The sequence below is a fragment of the Dromiciops gliroides genome, chromosome 4 (assembly GCF_019393635.1).
Source record: "Dromiciops gliroides isolate mDroGli1 chromosome 4, mDroGli1.pri, whole genome shotgun sequence".
Classification (NCBI taxonomy): Eukaryota; Metazoa; Chordata; class Mammalia; order Microbiotheria; family Microbiotheriidae; genus Dromiciops; species Dromiciops gliroides.
This window is the reverse complement of record NC_057864.1, coordinates 311,247,825-311,256,105: the sequence shown is the minus strand read 5'-3', so window position 1 is coordinate 311,256,105 and position 8,281 is coordinate 311,247,825.

The window sequence follows — 8,281 nt, the reverse complement described above, 5'->3', positions numbered from 1 at the left end:
CAGAGATTTTTATTATTTTTTAACTCTTAGTACTTGGCACATAGAAGAGAGCACTCAATGCTTACTGAATTGAATTGACTTGAATTAGAATCACATCTAGAATCATGGACACATCCAAAAGTGGAAAGTATTCTCTGCTTCCTCAAATTTTCCTATTTTGTTTGTACAACTCATCTGTCATTATCATATCCTACTCTTGTGTTAAACTTGTCATATTATGCTATATTTCACCAATAAAACATAAGATCATTGAAAGAATGGATTGTCATTTTTTATTATTGTAACCCCAGTTGCTAACACCTGTTGGAGAGGCAGAATGACACAGGACAGTATTGAAATTAGTCAGCATGATCTGGGCTTGAATCCTGCCTGTGATATTTATTCACTGTGTAACCAAGAGTAAGTCACAACTTCTTCACTTCTTTCCTCACCTGTAAAATAGAGATAACAGTGCCTGTTCTTACAGGGTTATTGTGATGACTAAAACAAAATGTTTGTAGTGTTTTGCAAACTTTGAAGCACTACATAAATGCCAGTTATTATTGTAGTTTGGAGAGGCCAACATGGCATGATAAAGTTGGCAGTAGAACCAGGAATACTTGAGTAGAAGTCCTGCTTCTGATGTATACTGGCTGTGTGACTATGGGCAAATTACTTAACCTCTCAGTAAAAGCAGGCAACTTTCTAATACTCTAAGTTGTGGAATTTGCATTGTAGAGAATGGCTATCTGTAAGTTTCCCAGACCAAAGAAACCACAGTTCTAGTCCATATGTCTAAGCAATTTGTATTTCATCAAACTGTATCTTTTTTTTTTTTTTTTTTGGTGAGGCAATGAGGGTTAAATGACTTGCCCAGGATCATACAGCTAGTAAGTATCAAGCATCTGAGGCCGGATTTGAACTCAGGTCCCCTGACTTCAGGGCTGGTGCTCTATCCACCGCATTACCTAGCTGCCCCCATATCTGTGGTTTTTATTCTATCTTCAAAAGTCCACTTCTGTGTTCATGAAATGTCAAGTCCTCTCATCTGATCACAGTGTTATTTCACCTCTCCCTCTGCTTTGCACTATTATTTGTCCTCATTGTTAACTTCCAATCCTTCCATTCCTCAACACTTTCCTAAGCCATCAGGGCTGCTAGGTGGATAGAGTATTGGCCCTTAAATTGGGAAGACCTGAGTTCAAATCTGACCTTAGACACTAGTGGTTTGACCCTGGGCAAGTCACTTAACCCCAATTGCCTTAAACATCTGGGACAATTTCGAGTGGTCCTGATATCTTGCCACTGGACCCAGATGGCTCTAGGGAAGAGAATGAGGCTGGTGACTTTGCACAGCCCTTCCTCTTAAATCCAATTCAGTGCATGTGATAACGTCACCCCTAAGTCATGGTCCTCTTCAAGAACAAAGGACAAACAACAAGCCATCAACCCTGCACTGGCTATACTTTCTCATCCTGAGGCCTGGACTCAACTTCAACTCTACACTTTCCTCTTCCCTCTTGGCCTTTGTTCTCTTATTCTATTGCCAATCTTGCCCTGCCAACCTTCAGCCTTGGATCGTTCCTGACACCCACTGCCTTCACTCATGTGCTTTTGAAGGGAACTGGAGAAAATCATGAAAGCATGTGGATAATCCTTTTACAACACCGTAACTGACTACCTCACTCATCAGAGTTTTCCCAATTTTTTTTTTTTATCCTTTCTCATACGTCCCACGGCTCTTCTCTCAAATGAAGGCCTTGCCTCACTCTTCACTGAAAAAACTCCATTTTCTCTCCTTATCTCACTCAAATGCCTTTTGCTACTAAATCTTTCACCTACTTCAACTGAAAAGATGGTCCTTCTTGTCACATCAACCCCATACTACATGCCCTCGAATGATCCTATTAGATCCCATGATTTCCAGAATATTACTTCCTCTTGTTCCCACTCACTTCAATCTCTACCTTCTCTACTGTCTACAAAATGCCTCTGTCTCCCCATATTCATAAAGTCACTTGATATGTACATCTCTGCCTGGGAATTACCCCATCACTCTTATATGTGGGAGGGGAGGAGAGGGAAACTCATCAACTAGGCTATCTACAATTTACGTGTTTTCTCAACTCTCTACAGTCTGCCGTCTGACCTTTTCATTCAATTGAAAGCACTCTCTCCAAAGCTACTTGGTCTATCAATTAAATCAAATGGACTTTTCTGTCTTCATTCTTCTTGATCTTTCTGGAGACTTTGGCACTGCCGATCATCCTCTTCTCCTTGATATTATCTTTTCTCTAGGTTTCCAGACACTCTTCTATCCTAGTTAACCTACCTGTCTGGTTGCTCTTTTTCAGTCTTCTTTGCTAGATCTTCTTCCAGGTCATAACTGCCAAATGTAGGTGTACTAAAATCCTTTTCTCTTCTCCCTCTATACCATTCTGCTTAGTGATCTCTTTGGCTTCCATGGATTCAATTATAGTTTCAATGCTGGTGATTCTTAGATCTACTTATCCAGCTCTAACCTCACATTTCCAACTGCTTATTGGACATCTTGAACTGGATATCCCATACACATTTTAAAATCAATGTCCAGAACTGAACTTACTATCTTTTCACAACCCCAAATTCTGTCTTCTTTTCTTATTATTGTGGAGGGCACTACTATGTTCCCAGTCACCCAGGCTTGTAATCTATGAGTCATCCTCAACTCCTCTCACCCCTACATATTCATAGTTGTCAAGTCCTGTCGATTTTATCTTCATAACATCTATTATCTGATATTGACAAAACTCTAGTACAAGCTCTCAAAACCATGGTTTATTGGAATAAATTTCTGCCTTAAGTCTCTTTCTACTCCAGGCCATTCTTCCACCTAGCTGTCCAATTGATCTTTCTATAGTGCAGCTCTGACTATATCACTCCACTCCTTTTTCAGTAAACTCCAGTGGCTCCCTATGGCCTCATCTAACATGCAAAACCCTTCATTATCTGGCCCTCTCCTATCTTTTCAGTATCCTTACACCTTATTCATCTTCAAATATGTGACACTGGCTTACTTTACCATTCCTCAAAGATATTCCATTTCCTAACTCTTAGCATTTTGACTTTCCCACGTCTGGAATTTCTTCCCTCATCTGTTGCTAAGCTTCCTTGGCTTCAGGTCCCAGCTAAAATTCCACCTGCTATGAAGTCTTTTTCTGATCCTCCTTAGTTCTATTTCCTTCCCTCATGATTATTACCAATTTATCCTGTATAAATCTCTTTTATACTTAGTTGTTTGCATTTTGTTCTCCATCAGACTGAGCTCCTTAAGAGCACGGGCTTGTCTTTTGCCTTTCTTTGTATGCCTAGTGCTTAGCACAGCATCAGGAAATACTGGGTGCTTAACAAATACTTGATTCGATTGACAAGTTTAACACTCATAGGAAGAGTAGTTTCTTCTCTTTCTCTCCTTGAAAGAATTAAGGATATCTATCATGGAGAACGCAAGGAGGCATTGTTACTTATTGTCACTATTTATCACGTAAACTTATTCTGCATGGCTCCAAAGGGCAGAAATTGCTACTGGGTCAAATTTATAGGGAAGTAGTTTAACAAAGTGTTAAGGATTTGGAGAAGTGGGGATATGGGTTCAAATTACAACTCTAACTACCTCTATGGTTTTAGGGAGGTCATGTTGACATTCTAAGTGTAAAGTCTATGGTTGCATTTGTAGAATGAGGTTGTACTAGATTCTGTCTCTAATATTCTGCTCAGCTTTCAATCCTATGAAATTAGTTAGGGGTCTACTTTACTAAGCATGTTGGTTAAGACACAAACTACCACATAATCTACACAAAATTCCACTCCTATTGTATCTAACTGCTATTACTGGACTATGCATCTTGAAACAGCTAATGGACCTTAATTTGCTTAATGTAGTACTCTTGGAAACTGAACATGTGTTCAATTTATTCCAAAAGAGATAGGGACTATACCTGTGATCTTACTAGTTTAGTTAAGTCCAGGTGAGAAAATTATCCACTCAGGCTGGTACTTCCTTTGCAATTTAGAATCTGGGAGCTGCTAAGGGAACCAAGGAGTTAAATATTGGCCCAGGGTCACAAAGCTAATATCGCAGTTGTTTATACCTTCTTGCCTCGCCCCACCCCCCCATGTAATCCTAAAAGGCCAATGCTTAAAGTCATAAAAAATGAATTGTGCATGTCCCTTAAACCAGGGATTTGTGAAAATCTCTGTAATACACTCAGATCAATTTAAATGAGTGTATTTTTAATGTTATTTTGCCATCTAGTGTCCATTTTCCAGTATGCACCATAACAAAGAAAATTATATCAAGTCAATTTAGCATACAGGTTGGTTCCCAAAACACTTTGCTAAAGATAGATAAATAAAAAATGAAGCTGCAGTTCCAACAATGAGTTAATGCTACCCTAACAACACCATGTTAAAGATCAGTCAGGGTAGCACATGGGAGTCCTGAATTCAAGTTCTAGCTTGGCCACTTACTTGCTGTGACTTTGGTCACTCTTGGCCTGTTTCCTCAATTATAAAAGGGGGAATTGGACTAGGCAATCTTAAAGATTCATGCCATCTCTAATACTCTGTATTATATGTTAAGATTCTATACTTCTCTGGCTTCCTCTAAGTCTAACTAAAATCCCACTTTCTACAAGAAGGCTTCTCCAACCCCTCTTAATTCCAATGCCTTTCTGCTGTTATTTCCTATTTACCTTGTATGCAGTTTGCTTTTGTATATATTTGTTTGCATTTTGTCTCCCCTATTAGACTGTAAACTCCTTGAGGTCAGAGACTGACTTTTTTTGGCCTCTTTTTTTATCCCCATAGCTTAGCACGTTTTTGGCACAAAGCAGGTGCTTAATAAATGTTTACTGATTGATTGCTGTTCAAAAGGAGGCTTTATTTCCTTTTTTTGGGGTGGGGGAGCCAATCAGAATGAGTCTAGTAAAAGCAAGACTGGAGAAAGGGGCTACGGTAAATGAAAAAAACCAAAACTTGGGACTTTGTTTTGTTTCAAATCCAGATTTGGATTTGTAACCTGAACCCAGCTTTAAATTATATGTTATAAATCTGGTCTGAAAAACATAAACACCAGCTTTCTAGGTGTCTTTCTACAGTCCTTTCTGCTCCTACCTGATAAGTAATAATCTTATTGCAGGCTACAATCTCCTGATAATATGTAAGTGCACTTTATTCTATTATTGTGGTTAAGTATTGTGTCGAAGCAGGGAAGTAGTCTTGACTAAGAATTAGAGGAGATCTTAGAAGTCATCGGCTGGTTGAGCTCTCTTATTTTACAGTTAAAGAAATTAAGCCTAGAGAAGATAAGTGACCTGGTCATCACAGACCTAGTAAATAGCAAAGTTATATGCAAACTTCAAAGACAGTGCTCTTTCTACCTCATCATGCTAAAATTGTTAAAATATTTTATTGATATTTTTTATTTGCACATTACCTTCATTTCTGAATATATCCCTCTGCTTTCTCCTTTATGTCAAAGAAAAACAGCAGTTTAGCAAAACCAATTGGCAGATCACTTGGGTCTGACAGTATATACTGCAATCATCTTTTAAATAGTATTTTGGATTTGTAACTCAAACCCAGCAAGAACCCAGTGAGTATCCTGAATGTACAATGGTCAAGTTATAAACCTGAAAGCAAATGTATGTCCAGACCAGAACTGACAGAGATGTTAACTCCATTTCAGCTTCCTAATTCTTTCCCAAGTATACCACTCCTCCTTGACTCCCGGTTTAGTGAATTCTTTAACCATGCAAAAGACATATTTTAAGGATAATTGATAAAGTACTTGCCATAACTTACCATAAAGAATAAAAACCAAACAACTAGGATAATACAGTATGGACACATCACCTCAACAGAGAAATGGGATTAGAGTTAGGGTAAATTTTAATAGATAATACTGACAGATCAGTTAAAAAGAGGGTGGGGAAAGGGAGGAGCAATAATTTGACCTGAGGAACCAGGCAGTCTGTGGGCTTTACAAATCCTTACACAGATTATCTGTTTCCAATAATAATCCCTTGTTTTCTTTCAGTGGCAGTGGGGTATGCTGGCTTTGTAGAGGAAAAATACAAAAACACCACATTAACAAAAAACTCCAAAGACCCATAATCACACACACACAATATTCTATCAAAACTATACATTTTTTATTTGAAATTCTTATACAACAGCCATTCAAAACACAATAATGGCTGTTACTGGTGCTTTGCTTCACTTCAGGCTGGGAAGTAGCTTTGTCCTCCCTTACTTTGGGCTTGTCTGTTTTCACTAATGGAAAATTGGGCTCAGGTCACCTGTTCTTTATTTTGTGGGGCAAGTAGGAAGGTACCAGAATTGTTAATTTTTTCATTTTACTGTGAGAAATTAATCCCATTATAAAGAAACCCTATAATTACATACTGCTTTGTTGTCTTTGATCCAGAATTGCATATGGGTTTATTTAGCTAATTCAATATTATTTCATGTTAAGAATTTAAGTAGCATGAGGTATATTGTATTTATGCATGCATTTAGTGGCTTCCCACCCTCCCATTCCTATGGTTATACCTGAGATGAAAAATGCATTAAGTTTCTCTACATAGTTTCTATTTGTTTTTCTGCTATTGACAACTCATATCCGGAAACAACAGGATAAATTGAAAGAATACTGACAGTGAAGAGATGTGGTTCTATACTGGCTTGCTGTATTACCCTCTCCTGGCAAGTCATCTGATAAATTGATACCCATTTTCTTTGAAACTGATCCAATGACCTACCTCAGGTTTTGCTGTGAGCCTCAAATTATATAATGTTATAAATCTGCTCTGAAAAATATAAAATGCTATAAAAACACAAGGTCAGAGGAGCATTAATTTTTTGCCATACACTGTGGAGAGGGAACATAGATACAATCCATAATCATTCCTGTTTCTGATCTGTTTCCTTCCTACCTTTCTGTGGCTGAGGATGTTAAGATCCCCAAATCCATTTCCAGTCCTGTGAAGAACCAGGCAGTGAGTTTGGTTACAATATCTGCCTGGTCCTTTTCCCCCTCAGAATTAGGGTGATTAAACCTTAAACCTGAAACTAGAAAGTAAAGCAAATCCTAAATATACACATCAAATTATAAGCATTTGTAAATCATTTCCTTCCTGTATTTTCTTAGTAATACATGCAGACAGCAAATATCAAAGCATCCTTTAAGTATTTTGCCCTTTTGTAGGACCTTCAGGAATGCAAAGAATGATTTGAAGAGAAAAATTTTAGGAAATTCCACTTAGGGCTGTTACTGTTCTTTAATAATAAGGGAGTGAAGCACTTAAAGACTGATGAAGGCTGTCAAGGCTGAAACTGGACAAAGGTATCAATGTTCATTTAATTTCCATCTGTACCTTTCTCTTCCTCCTCTCCACCCCGCCACATTTTTCTTTTAAAACAATGAAAGCATCAGTAAAAATATGTGTAACTATGCTGTGTTCAGATCTATTCACTGTAAAGAAATTATGAAGAAATTTATACCATCCTTTGTAGTTTTCATATCCACCTTTCAATTATCTGAGGATTTGTGGGTGGGGTAAGAAGTACAAACCACGGAAAACAAAAAAAATCTATATATAGAATTTTAATATTTCATAACCTCCATATTTTCATCTCCCTAAAAAGTTTACAAATAATTTCTTTATAGTAAATTCTACAGTACCTACATATTTAAAAATCCTGTCATTTTCTGGATCTCTCTTTCTCCTGGTTTCTTGTAACTTGGTGGTGGTAATTCAAGTGTAGATCAAGGAATTACTTAATTCAGAAATTTCTTAGGGTTTTAGCCTAGTAAGACATTAGTAAATAAACATATGAATATCTTCCCTGACAGAGAGAAGGAATAACCCTTAAAGCAAATACACAAGTGAGGTAAAACATGCAATCTAGAGAAAATGCAATCTTTTAGTTTTTCCTTTTTAAAGATCCTTTCCTATTTTATAACCTTACTTATAAATGTTGAAATGCATTCATAATTAAACTCTTTGTGAAGTTGATTTTTAAAGGGAAAAAAGTGAAAGGCTTAAGCTACAATTTAATTGTTAAAAACCAATGTAACTCAAAGACAATTCAAATCCTAGGAAACCATGAGTTGACCCTACAATTAGTGATTTTATTTGTAAGTGCTTTTCTCTAATAAATTTGGTGAATAATTCAATATGGCACTGATAGTTAAATGAGAATATTTAAAAAATTTGACATTACATGCAAAAAATTAGCTTATCAGTCACATTTCACT